Here is a 13,156-nt window from a genome sequence, read left to right on the forward strand (position 1 = left end):
TTTATTTCTGGGCTTTATATGCTATCTATATTTCTATTTTTGTGCCAGTACCATATTGTTTTGGTGACTATAGCTTAGTAGTATAGTCTGAAATGAGGGAGCCTAATTCCTCCAGCTCCATTTTTTCTTTCTCTAGGTCGCTTTGGCTATTCAGTGTCCTTTGTGCTCCATACAAATTTTAAGATTTTTTTGTTCTAGTTCTGTGAAGAATGCCAGTGGTAATTTGATAGGGATTGCATTGAATCTGTAGATTGCTTTTGGTAGCATAATCATTTTGGCAATATTGATTCTTCCAATCCAAGAATATGGTATATGTTTCCATCAGTTTGTGTTGTCTTAGGATATAACATTCATATATAACATAGAAGCATGTTAGTTATTTTTGTCATGTTGTCCTTTACATCCCTACTACTTATGTATCTTATAACTGGAAGTTTGTACATTTTGACTACCTTATCCAATTCCCACACCCCCATTTTTGGTAATCACAAATCTGATTTCTCTTTCTATGAGATTGTTTGTTCATTTATTTTTGGAGTATAGTTGACCTACAACACTGTGTTAGTTCCTGATACAGAAAATAGTGACTTCATATTTTTGTACATTTCAAAAAGATCATCACAATCTAGTTATATGTCACCATGCAAAAATCTTTTAGAGTCATTGATCATATTTCCATCACTGTACATTTCATGCCTGTAACTCATTTATTTTGCAACTGGAAGTTCATACCTCATAATCTTTTTACTTATTTCTTTCCTCCCAGCACCACCCTCTCTGCTGGCAGTCAGCTGTTTGTTCTCTATACCTATGACTCTGTTTCTCTTTTATTTTTACTCATTTGTTTTGTTTATTTAGATTCCACATATAAGTGAAATCATGCACTATTTGTCTTTTTTTGTCTGATTTATTTCACTTAGCATAATACCCTTTAGATCCATCCATGTTGTCTTGAATGGCAAGATTTCATTCTCTTTCATGACTAAGTAATATTCCATCGTACGTATAAACCACATGTTCTTTATTCATTCTTTTACAGATGGACACTTAGGTTGCTTACACATCTTGATGATTATAAATAATACTGCAATAAACATAAGGGTGCATATATCTTTTCTACTTAGTGTTTTGGTTTTCTTATGATATCTACCCAGGAGTGGAATTGCTGAGTTATATGATAGTTCCCTTTTTAACTGTTTGAGGAACCTCCGTACTATTTTCCATATTGGCTGCACCAACTTACATACCCTCAAACATTCCAGCACAAAGGTTCCCTTTCTCCATATGCTTGTCAACATTTTTTGTTTGTTATCTTTTTGATAACAGTTATCCTGACAGGTGTGAGGTGATATCTCATTGTGGTTTTGATTTGCATTTCCCTGAATATTAGTGATTTTGAAAATCTTTTCATTTGCATGATGTCCATGCGTATGTCTTTGTAGGAAAATGTGTATTCAGTTCCTCTACCCATTTCTTAATTGGGTTGTTTTTAATCATTGATGTGGAGTTTAATGAATTCTTTGCGTGTTTTGTATATTAACCCCTTATTAGTTACATCATTTACAAATATCTTCTCCCGTTCAGTAGCTGGTCCTTTTGTTGATAGTTTACTTCCCTGTGCAAAAGCATTATAGTTTGATGTAATCCTATTTATTTTTTCTTCTGTTTCACCTGTGCAAGGAGACATACCTAAAAAATACTGTGAAGACCAATGTCAAAAAGTCTATTACCAGTTTTCTTCTAGAAGTTTTATGGCTTCATTTTGAATTTATTTTTATGCATGGTGTGATAGATAAGTCCAGTTTGACTCTTTTGCACGTAGCTGTCCAGTTTTCCTACTGCCATTTGTTGAAGACTGTCTTTCCCCATTGTATATTCCTGCCTTCTTTGTCGTAGATTAATTTTCCTTATAAGTGTGGGTCAATTTCTGGGATCTCTATTTTGTTCCACTAATCTATGTTTCTGTTTTTTGTGCCGGTACTGTTTTGATTACTGTAGCATTGTAGTATAGTTTGAAATCAGGGAGTGTGCTACCTCCAGCTTTGTATTTCCTTCTCAAGATTGTTTTGGCTATTCAGGGTCTTTTGTGTTTCCATACAAATTTTGGGATTATTTGTTGTAGCTCAGTGAAAAATGTCATTGGTATTTTGATAGGAAGTGCATTGTATTTATAGATTGCCTTAGGTAGTATGGTCATTTTTATAATATTCTTCCACTCCATGAACACCGTATATTTTTGCATATTTGTGTCATATGCAATTTCTTTCATTTGTGCCTTAGAGCTTTTGGAATACAAGTGTTTTACCTCCTTAGTTATATATATATATATATTCATAGGAATTTTGTTCCTTTTGATGTGATGGTAGATGGGATTATTTTCTTAATTTTTCTTCCTTTTTATTTATTTTTAACTTACAATCCACATTTTACCGTAATGTGTTAGATATCAGTTCTGGCTGTATATGTCATTCACTAAACTTGAGAATTTTATTTGTATCATATATGGGACATCATTTACAATAGTAATTTAATATAAAAATCACAAAAGTGCTAATGTGATGCCTATAAATTAGGACAGAATAACGTTTATTCTGATTAGAGTACATACATGTTAGAATTTCAATCAAGGTCAGATCTGTTAGGTAGGAAGCATTTATTTTCATGATGCTTTTTTTTTTTTTTTTTTTTTGTGGTACGCAGGGCTCTCACTGTTGTGGCCTCTCCCGTTGTGGAGCACAGGCTCCATACACGCAGGCTCAGGGGCCATGGCTCACGGGCCCAGCCGCTCCGTGGCATGTGGGATCCTCCCGGACTGGGGCACAAACCCGTGTCCCCTGCATCAGCAGGCGTACTCTCAACCACTGCCCCACCAGGGAAGCCCCCATGATGCTTTTAATTATAATTTTGAATCTGTTTACCTAAATAGCACTACCGTGGAGGTACTCTTTAAACATTTGGTAAAGGTAACAAAATAACTGAAATATATTTTAAATTACTACAAATTTGCACATTCTAGCTTTCAGTTTTCCACATCCTCTCTTAATGTTTGCATTTACGTGTATGAATTTTACATCCTAGCAATGATAGGGTATAATTGGCAGATTTTTTTAATTTAATTTTTATTTTATATTAGAGTGTAATTCGTTTACAATGTGGTATTAGTTTTAGCTGTACAGCTAAGGGATTCACATATATCCATTCTTTATCAGATTCTTTTCCTGTATAGGTTACTACAGAATATTTAGTAGAGTTCCCTGTGCGGTACAGTAGATCCTCGTTGGTAATCTATTTCATATATAGTAGTGTGTATATGTTAATCCCAAACTCCTAATTTATTCTCCCGCCCACCCCCAGTGCTTCCCCTTTGGTAACCATAAGACTGTTTTCAAAGTCTATGGGTCTGTTGCTGTTTTGTAAATAAGTTCATTTGTATCTTTTTTTTTTAAGATTCCACATGTCAGTCCTATTATATTTGTCTTTCTCTGTGTGACTGACTTCACTTAGTATGATAATCTCTAGGTCCCTCCATGTAGCTGCAAATGGCATTATTTCATTCTTTTTTATGGCTGAGTAATATTCCATTGTATATATGTACCACATCTTCTTTATCCATTCCTTCTTTATCCATTTCTCTGTTAGTGGACATTTAGGTTGCTTCCAGATCTTGGATATTGTCAGTAGTGTTGCAATGAATGTTGTGGTGCGTGTATCTTTTCAGATCACGGTTTTCTACAGCTATATGCACAGGAGTGGGATTGCTGGATCATATGGTAGTTCTACTTTAAGTTTTTTAAAGAACCTGTATCCTGTTCTCCATGTGGCTCTACAAATTCACATTCCTACCAACAGTGTATGAGGGTTCCCTTTTCTCCACACCCTCTCCAGCATCTATTGTTTAGACTTATTTTTTTCCTGTGGTACACGGGCCTCTCACTGCTGTGGCCTCTCCCGTTGCAGAGCACAGGCTCTGGACGCGCAGGCCCAGTGGCCATGGCTCACCGGCCTAGCCTCTCCGTGGCATGTGGGATCCTCCCGGACCGGGGCATGAACCCATGTCCCCTGCATCAGCAGGCAGACTCTGAACCACTGTGCCACCAGGGAAGCCCTATTGTTTAGACTTTTTGACGAGAGCTATTCTGACTAGCATGAGGTAATATCTCATTGTAGTTTTGACTTGCATTTCTCTAATAAGTAGTCCTGTCAAGCATCTGTTCATGTGCCTCTTGGCCTTCTGTCTGTCTCTCATTACTTTTTGATTGCCTTTTTTAAAACTGTCTTTAGGTGATTTTAATATCTTCTCCTTCCTTTATTTTTTTGAAGTTTAATGAAAATATGTCTAAGTGCGAGCCTTTAAAATTTAAAGTGAGGGAGATTTGATGAACTCATTCATTCTAAAAATTGTATCTCATATCAAATCTGTTTTTCTCCACTCCATCCTTTCCCTTTATTTTGTGTGCACCTCCAAATACTAGAATGATAAGGGCTAAATTCTGGGGTACAAATGTCCACACTAAAAGACTTGGATTTCCCAATCCCCTTCCCCCAATTTTTGGAAAAGACGATAGGGAAAGTAAGAATAGATTATATTTTGCTAAGATAATAAGTAAGCCAAAAAACTTAGTGACTTTAACAACAGTAGAAACAGGATGTTTATTTCACATTTCTTCACTCTGGGTGTAGGCTGATAAAGCAGACAACATCTCAATGTTGCTGGCCTGTGATTGATGGAAAGACAGCTCTGGAAGGGTAATAATGAAATGATCCTGTCCCCAAAATGACACAGATCACTTCTGATTGTTCATTTGTCATAACTAGTCACATTGTCTTGTACGACCAAAAAAGAAGTGGCTTGGGAACAAATATGGTTTGCTTGGTTTATTTTATTTTATTTTTTGGGTAAATATTTATTTATTTATTTACTTATTTATTTGGCTGCGCCAGGTCTTAGTTGTAGCATGCGGGATCTTCATTGCCACGTGCAGGATCTTTTAGTTGCGACATGTGGGATCTCTAGTTGCAGCATGCGGGATCTAGCTCCCTGACCAGGACTCGAACCCGGGCCCCCTGCATTGGGAGCATGGAGTCTTAGCCACTGGAGCACCAGGGAAGTCCCAGTTTGCTTGTGATTTGGGTGTTCAAGATTGGACAAAGGTGCATTCACGTCTAAGGACAGTTATCCCATAGGGACACTTTCACTGAACTTCAGCCCTATTTTTCATTTCTGTGCTTTAGCCTCCTCCTCACTCTGACATAAGAGCTTCTGAGAGTTTCTCTGTGAGAACTTGCTCCCTCCTTCCTCCTCCTAGCCTATTCTCGGTTGCAGCTTCTCTCCCTCTTCAACAGAAGTGTTGATCTTCCTTATTGGTCAGTGATGCTCACACCCCAACTCCTGTTCTCCTCAGGGTTATACTGTTTTCTTCTCTGTAATTCATTCCACCTATTCCAGAGGAATCTCACAGAGAAGAGGGGAAAACTATACGTATTATCTGACATCTCAATCTGAAATCAGAACACTTTTTTCCCCTTGTTCAGCCTCATGTTTTATTCATTCATTGAGACGCATGTAAATATATGAGGAATAATGCATTGAGTGCTTTGAGATCACATCATTTTACAAGTCACAATTACACTATAGATCTGTTCTTCCTAGATTTATGGGACAAATATCAGACTTTTCATCTTCTATGTCACAGTGAGATTACAAAGGTAATTGGCCATTGTTTTGAAAAACTCAGGCTTTACCAGTGAGGGAATATACATAAACACGGATATACAGTGTTTTTTTATTTTTATTTTTTTAATTACAAAACAACTACAGAATTACAGAAAAGGAATAAATTATTTTTACCTATCAAATGCAAGAATATCTGCATAGGAGAAGTAATATTTGAAATGAACATTCCTCCTCTTCTTTACCCACCCGCTCCTTTACTTCTCTTTACATATTCTAGTTTTTTTCTGCTCTGCCATAAGTTCATTTCAGCTAAGTATGGGACAAGTTCCTTCACAGGAATTTGAGAAAATACCTACTCAATATTTAGGGCTTATTTCATATGTTATCTAAGACCTCAGACATTGTTTTGTTATCAAACTTACCTAAAAAGCAAGAGATTATTTGGACATACTCATGCAAGTAGACATGTTTCTTAAAAACATCTGTTATATCCTTTAGAAATCTACATTTGTAAGAAATTTAAATAAATAAGATTGGCACAAATAAAGTTTAGAATCAAAAGATTCATTAGACTAAATACATGATCATTGCCAACTTTTATTTTTATTTCCCTGACCTTCCATGCCTAAACTGATGACTTCAAGTGGCATTTATAGATTGAACCCAATCTGTCTTTTTCCCTATGAATTTTCCTGCTGAAATGTGGACTTATATCCTACAGCTACTCTATACCATGTTATCCCGTGGGTACATGAAACTGAACCTTGCCAAATGAACTCCTTCTTTCTCTTCCAATCTAGTCCCTCTCCTGAAATCTTTTACTTAGTGAATGGTTCCATCTCGTATCTGGAATCGTGGTTCAGTTTAGTTCCATTTGTTTCCATTAGGGTTCTTTTGCTTCAAGAAATGACAGCAGACTAAACTCTGAAGAATTCATTATCCTATCTACTTGGGTATTGTTTAGTTGCTGCTTTTTTACCCCACTGGCGAGAGAGGAGTTCCCCAGCTTAGAGTTATAGGGATGTCTGTACACAACATCAGTCTCTGGGCAGATGAGACTGATAGTAGTTGATTAGTCACATGTACTCACAGCCTGGGGTAGGATGACACAGTACACACTAAAAGTCCACATGGGGTTTGTAGTTGAGGACAGAGTGAACAACCAGGTATGGTGGCAAGCTTTGGAGTATCAAGATAGTAAAATGCCATCTGGGTTCAATGGGAAAATATGATTGGCTTCCTTGAATAATTCTATGTGCTTATAGTGAACTGAAACTTGTTACAATGGTATAAACAGAAACTGTCCCTGGTATATTTGATAGACATCTTATCCACAGGAATAGAGAGGGGAGGGGAACTTGTCACTGAGCCATCCCAGTTTCAGAAGTCAAGCTGGCCCTTAATATTCAGACTTCCTTTTAGTTAGACCTTACACAACAATTAAGAGTTGTTTTCTTTCTTTTCTTCCAGTTTTATTGAGATATAATTGACATAGAGCACTGTATGAGTTTAAGATGTACAGCTTAATGATCTGACTTACATCATGAAGTGATGATCACAGTAAGTTTAGTGAACACCCATCATCTCACAGAGATAGAAAAGTAAAGTGAAAAAAATTTTTTTTGTCTGATGAGAACTTAGGATTTACTCTCTTAATAACATACATATATAACATAGAGCACTGTTATTTTTATCATGTTGTACATTACACCTCTAGTTTAATATTGTCCCAGAGGTCTCTGGCACTGTCCTCATTTGTTTTTTCATTCTTTTCCATATTCTGTTTGACAGCAGTAATTTCCACCACTCTGTGTTCCTGCTTATTTATTCATTTCTCTGCCTCAGTTATTTTGCTATTGATTCCTTCTAGTGTATTTTTCATTTCAGTTATTGTATTGTTCATCTCTGTTTGTTCTTTAAATCGTCCAGCTCCTGTTTAAACATTTCTTGTGTTTTCTCAATCTGTGCCTCTCTTGTTTTTCAGAGATCATTACTCTGAATTATTTTTCAGGTAGATTGCCTATCTCCTCTACATTTAGTTGTTCTTGTGGGTTTTTATCTTTTTCCTTCATTTGCAACATAGTTCTCTGTTTTCTCATTCTGTCTAACTTCTTGTGTTTGTGGTCTCCTTGCCACATCCTGCAGGATAATAGTTCCTCTTGCTTCTTGTGTCTTCCCCCTGGTGGGTGAGATTGGTCCATAGGTTTGTGCAGGCTTCCTGGTGGGGGGACTGGTGTCTGCCATCTGGTGGGTGGAGCTGGGTCTTTTTCCTCTAATGGGCAGGGCCTCATCAAGTGTTCTGTTTTGAGGTAGCTGTGATCACACTATGACTTTAGGTAGCCTGTCTGCTGTTGGGTGGGGCTGTGTTCCTGTCTTGCTGGTTGTTTCGCCTGGGGCATTCCAGCTCTGAAGCCTATAGGCTATTGGGTGTGGCTGGATCTTGGTGCCGAAATAGGGACCTCTGGGAAAGCTCACGCCATTCAATATTCCCTGTGTCTTCCGCTACCACTGTCTTTGCCTGCACAGTGAGCCACAGTCGATCTTCACCTCTCAGGAGACCCTCCAAGACCCCTATGTAGGTGCAGCCCAGGTTCCTATGGAGGTACTTCTTTGTGCTGGGACCCAGTGCGTGCGAGACTTTCTGCATGCCCTCCAAGAGTGGAGTCTCTGTTTTCTCCAGCCCCATGGAACTTCTGCACTCAATCCCTGCTGGCCTTCAAGGCTAAATGCTGTGGCAGTCCTTCCACCCAATGTCAGACCCTCAGAGTGTCTTGGAGGACTATTTTATGTGGCAGTGTCCCTACGTCACCTGAATGGGTTTAATATTTTTTGATGTGAGTGTTGTTTTTAGTATAGATGTCTGCCACCTCTTTCCTCAGTGTATGCTGGCTGTTACCCCTTTATAGGCAGTGTGACTGATGTTGTGGTGACAAGAACCTCCACTGGGTATTGAGTAGGGCCTCCCCTTGGCTCTGTAGTTGTCACTGCCCTGTCAGAGGTGGGGTCTGCTTCCTAATTGTTGGAGTAGATTCCCCCACATCTGTTTCCTAGCTGTGTTTCTGGTCAGCAGTGTGAGTTATGTGGGATTGGAGCACTTCCACCGGGAGGGAAGCCACTAAGAATTGCTCCTCTGGAGCTGTTCACTTGTGAGTGTGCTCTGTGGTGACACCTTTCACCCGTTGTGGGAGCTCTTAGATTACAGTGTTGTTGGCACTGTTCTCAGCTCCATCTTAACTGTGGGTATGGCGGTAATTGGACCTGGTGTCTCTCAGACATTTTCACCAGGCCACCAGTGTAGATCGACTGATGTCAAGTCCTAGGATTGCAGTAATCATGGATATGGACCTGCTTTGGGTGCTGTGGGGGCAACTCTAATTCTAGCCTGGCCCAACCCCCATGTGTATGTGCTCACAAAGTCTACAGTCTCTAGAACTAGGCCTGTCTTGTCTATGGAGACAGGCACTTGCTGTGTGTTCAGATGTTCCGTATGTGCTGAGTTTACAAGTCCGGTCGCGGGGGTGCAGTTTGCAAAGCTGTGAAGAGAGATTTCAGCTTTTCTTCTTTACTTGCACAGCCCCTGGGACTCAGCTGTGGTTTCAGCCACGCCTCTGCATGTGGGCCACCCACAGGGGACTGCTCCCCAGGCTGCCCCGGAGCACATGATTCTGCCCACAGAGGCAGTGCAGCGGCCAGCGTCGTGGGAGCCCTGGTGGCGAGGTGTGCGTGGGGGAGCCAGCAGCCATGGGCATAACAGAGCTGGCCTCAGCAGTGACAAGGCACACAAGGGAGCCAAGGGTCACAAGCACAGGAAAGCTGGCCCCAGCAGGGGCCCTTCCTAGTGCCAGCCACCCGAGCGAGAGAACAGGTCCCACCAGGGGCCTTCCTAACACCCGGCCACCAGTCCAAGAGAGCCAGCCCCAGTGAGGGCCCTTACTAGTGCAAGGCCATGGGCATGAGAGACCCAGCCCCAGTGGCAACGAGACGTGTTGGGGAGCTAGCAGCCGTGGGCTTGACTGAGCCAGCCCCGGAGAGGGCCGTTTCTAGTGCCCGGCTGCCCGTGTGAGAGCTGGCCCTGGTGGGGGCCCTTTCTAGTGCTTGGGAGGCAGGGCCTGGCACATGGGGAGGGAGGTTGCAATGGCGGCTCCGCCCATTGTGTGTCACTTAACAACGGTGCTTTACTTCTGTGGCAGCCTGGATTTCCTTCACAAGCATTCCCGGTTGTGGACTTCCTCACTCTTGTCCTCTCAGGCTCTCTCCTTGCAGCCAACAGCAGTCCTCTTCCCAGGTTTGCTCTCCAACCCCACGTTCCAGCACACAGCCCATGTGCACACTGGGGACACACGACTCAGGCTGAGGCGTGCAGGGCTGTGGCACGGGCCATCTGTGTAGGTCTCACTCTGTCCTGCCTGTCACAGAAAGGTTGCTGCACTCTCTTCTGATAGCCCCCGAGTTCCCCTTCTGTCCCAACTGATCTCTCCCCTGGAAGCGGGAACCTCTCCTCACCTTCAACATCCCACCCAGGGGTGTTGTTACCGCCCACTTCCTCTCCTCTTCATTTTCCCTTCTTCTTTCTTTCATCCTACCCAGTTTCATGGAGATCTTTCTTGTCCTTTTAGGTGTCCGAGGTCCTCTGCTAGTGTTCAGCCAGTGCTCTGTGAGAATTGTTCCATTTGTAGAGGTAGTTTTGATGTATTTGTGGGGAGAGATGAACTCCATGTCCTCCTACTTCTCTGCCGTCTTGACCTCCCCACTCATTTGTTTTATTTAGATTCTACATATAACTGAAATCATGCACTATTTGTCTTACTTTGGTTTATTTCACTTAGCATAATACCCTTAAGATCCATCTATGTTGTCATGAATGGCACGATTTCATTCTTATTCATGGCTAAGTAATAGTCCATTGTACATATAAACCACATCTTCTTTACCCATTCATTTATTTATTTTTATTTTATTTTATTTATTTATTTTTTTGCGGTACGCGGGCCTCTCACTATTGCAGCCTCTCCCGTTGCGGAGCACAAGCTCAGCGGCCATGGCTCACAGACCCAGCCACTCCGTGGCATGTGGGATCTTCCCGGACCGGGGCACGAACCCGTGTCCCCCACACTGGCAGGCGGACTCTCAACCACTGCGCCACCAGGGAAGCCCTACCCATTCATTTATTGATGGGCACTTAGGTTGCTTCCATATCTTGGCAATTGTAAATAATACTACAGTGAACATAGGTGTGCATATATGATTTCTAATAGGGGTTTTGGGTTTTTTTCTGATGTATACCGAGGAATGGAATTGCTGAGTTATATGGTAATTACCTTTCAGTTTTTTGAGGAAGCTCCTACTATTTTCCATATTGGCTGCACCAATTTACATACACTCCAGTCCTCCAGCATGAAGGTTCATATTCTCCATATCCTTACCAGTGTTTGTTATTTGTTGTCTTTTTGATAATAGATGTTCTGACAGGTGTGAGGTGATACCTCATTGTGGTTTTGATTTGCATTTCCCTGATGGTCAGTGATGTTGAAAATCTTTTCATTTGCCTGTTGACCATGTGTATGTCTTTGTAGAAAAAAATGTCTATTCAGATCCTCTGCCATTTTTTAATTGGGCTGTTTGTTCTGTTGATGTTGAGTCGTATGAGTTCTTTGTATATTTTGGATATTAACCCCTCATAAGTCACATCATTTACAAATTTCTTCTCTCATTCAGTAGTTGGTTCTTTTGGTCATTGATAGTTTACTTCCCTGTGCAAAAGCCTTTCATTTGATGTAATCCTATTTGTTTGTTTTTGCTTTTGTTTCACCTGTGTGAGGAAACATATTAAAAAATAAATACTGTGAAGACCAGTGTGAAAAAACATATTGCTAGTTTTCTTCTAGAAGTTTAGTGGCTTCATTTTGAATTTATTTTTGTTCATGGTGTGATAGAGCAGTCCAGTTTGACTATTTTGCATGTAGCTGTCCAGTTTTCCCAGTGCCATTTGTTGAAAAGTCTGTCTTTTCCCCATACACGTATTGCCTTCTTTGCCATAGATTAATTTTCCATATAAGTGTGAGTTCATTCTGGGATGTCTGTTTTGTTCCACTAATATATGTGTCTATTTTTTGTGCCAGTACTCTTTGAATTACTGTAGCTTTGTAGTATATTTTGAAATCAGGGAGTGTGCTACTTCCAGCTCTGTTTTTCTTTCTCAAGATTGTTTTGGCTATTTGGGGTCTTTTGTGTTTCCATACAAATCTTGGAATTATTTGTCTTAGCTCTGTGAAAAATGCCATTTGTATTGATACTTTGATAGGAATTGCATTGATTCTGCAGATTGCCTTGGGTAGTATGGTCATTTTAAGAATATTCTTCCAATCCATAAACACAGTATATTTTTCCACGTTTGTGTCATATGAAATTTCTTTCATTTGCGTCTTAGAATTTTTGGAGTACAAGTCTTTTCCCTCCTTATTTAGATTTATTCCTAGGTATTTTGTTCTTTTTGATGTAATGATACGTGGGCTTGTTTTCTTAATTTTTCTTTCCTTTTATTTATTTTTAATTTACAATCCACATTTTGCTGTAATGTGTTAGAAATCAGTTCTGACTGTATGTGTCATTCACTAAACTTCAGAATTTTATTTGTTTCATATATGGGACATAATGCACAACAGTAATTTAATATGTAAATCCAAGAATGCTAATTTGGGGACTATAAATTAGCATAGGATAACATTTGTTCAGATTAGAGCACATACATGTTGTTCAGATTAGAGCACAAACATCTTTTCATGTGCTTCTTGGCCATCTAGCTGTCTCTCATTGATTTTGAGGGGCTTTTTAAGAAAATGTCTTTCAAAGTTTTTAATATCTTCTTTATTTTTCTGAAGTTTAATGAAAATATGTATGTGTGAGACTTTTAAAATGTGAAGCAATGGGCAGTTGATGAACTCTTTCATTCTAAAAATTGTATCTCATGGCAAATCTGTTTTTGTCCTTTCCTTTATTTGTGTGAAACTCCAAATACTGGAATGATAAGGGCTAAATGCTGGGGTACCAATGTCCACCGTAAAAGCCTGGGATTGCCCCTCCCCACTCCCCCAATTTTTGGATAAGACAATAGGCAAATTAAGAATAGATTAGATTTTGCTAAGATAAAAAACAAGCCAACCAAAAAACCTAGTGACTTTAACAACAGTAGAGACCAGGACCTTTGTTCCACATCTCTTCACTCTGGGTGTAGGCTGATAAAGCAGCCAGCATCTCAGTGTTGCTGGCCTGTGATTGATGGAATGAGAGCTGTGGCACACTGGTGGGTGGATTTGGGGTAATTGTTGCTAAGCTGGCGTTCCCAGATCTTGTGTCAACCTGCTGGTGGGTGGGGTTCCTTCCTGACATGGCTACTGTGGGTTTTGGGGTGTCTCAAGGCTAGTGCTGACACATTAGTGAGTGGGGCTGGATCCTGGGGTGGCAGGCTTGTGGTCCCAAGATGTC

This window comes from Tursiops truncatus, chromosome 9 (assembly GCF_011762595.2).
Source record: "Tursiops truncatus isolate mTurTru1 chromosome 9, mTurTru1.mat.Y, whole genome shotgun sequence".
NCBI classification, from domain to species: Eukaryota; Metazoa; Chordata; class Mammalia; order Artiodactyla; family Delphinidae; genus Tursiops; species Tursiops truncatus.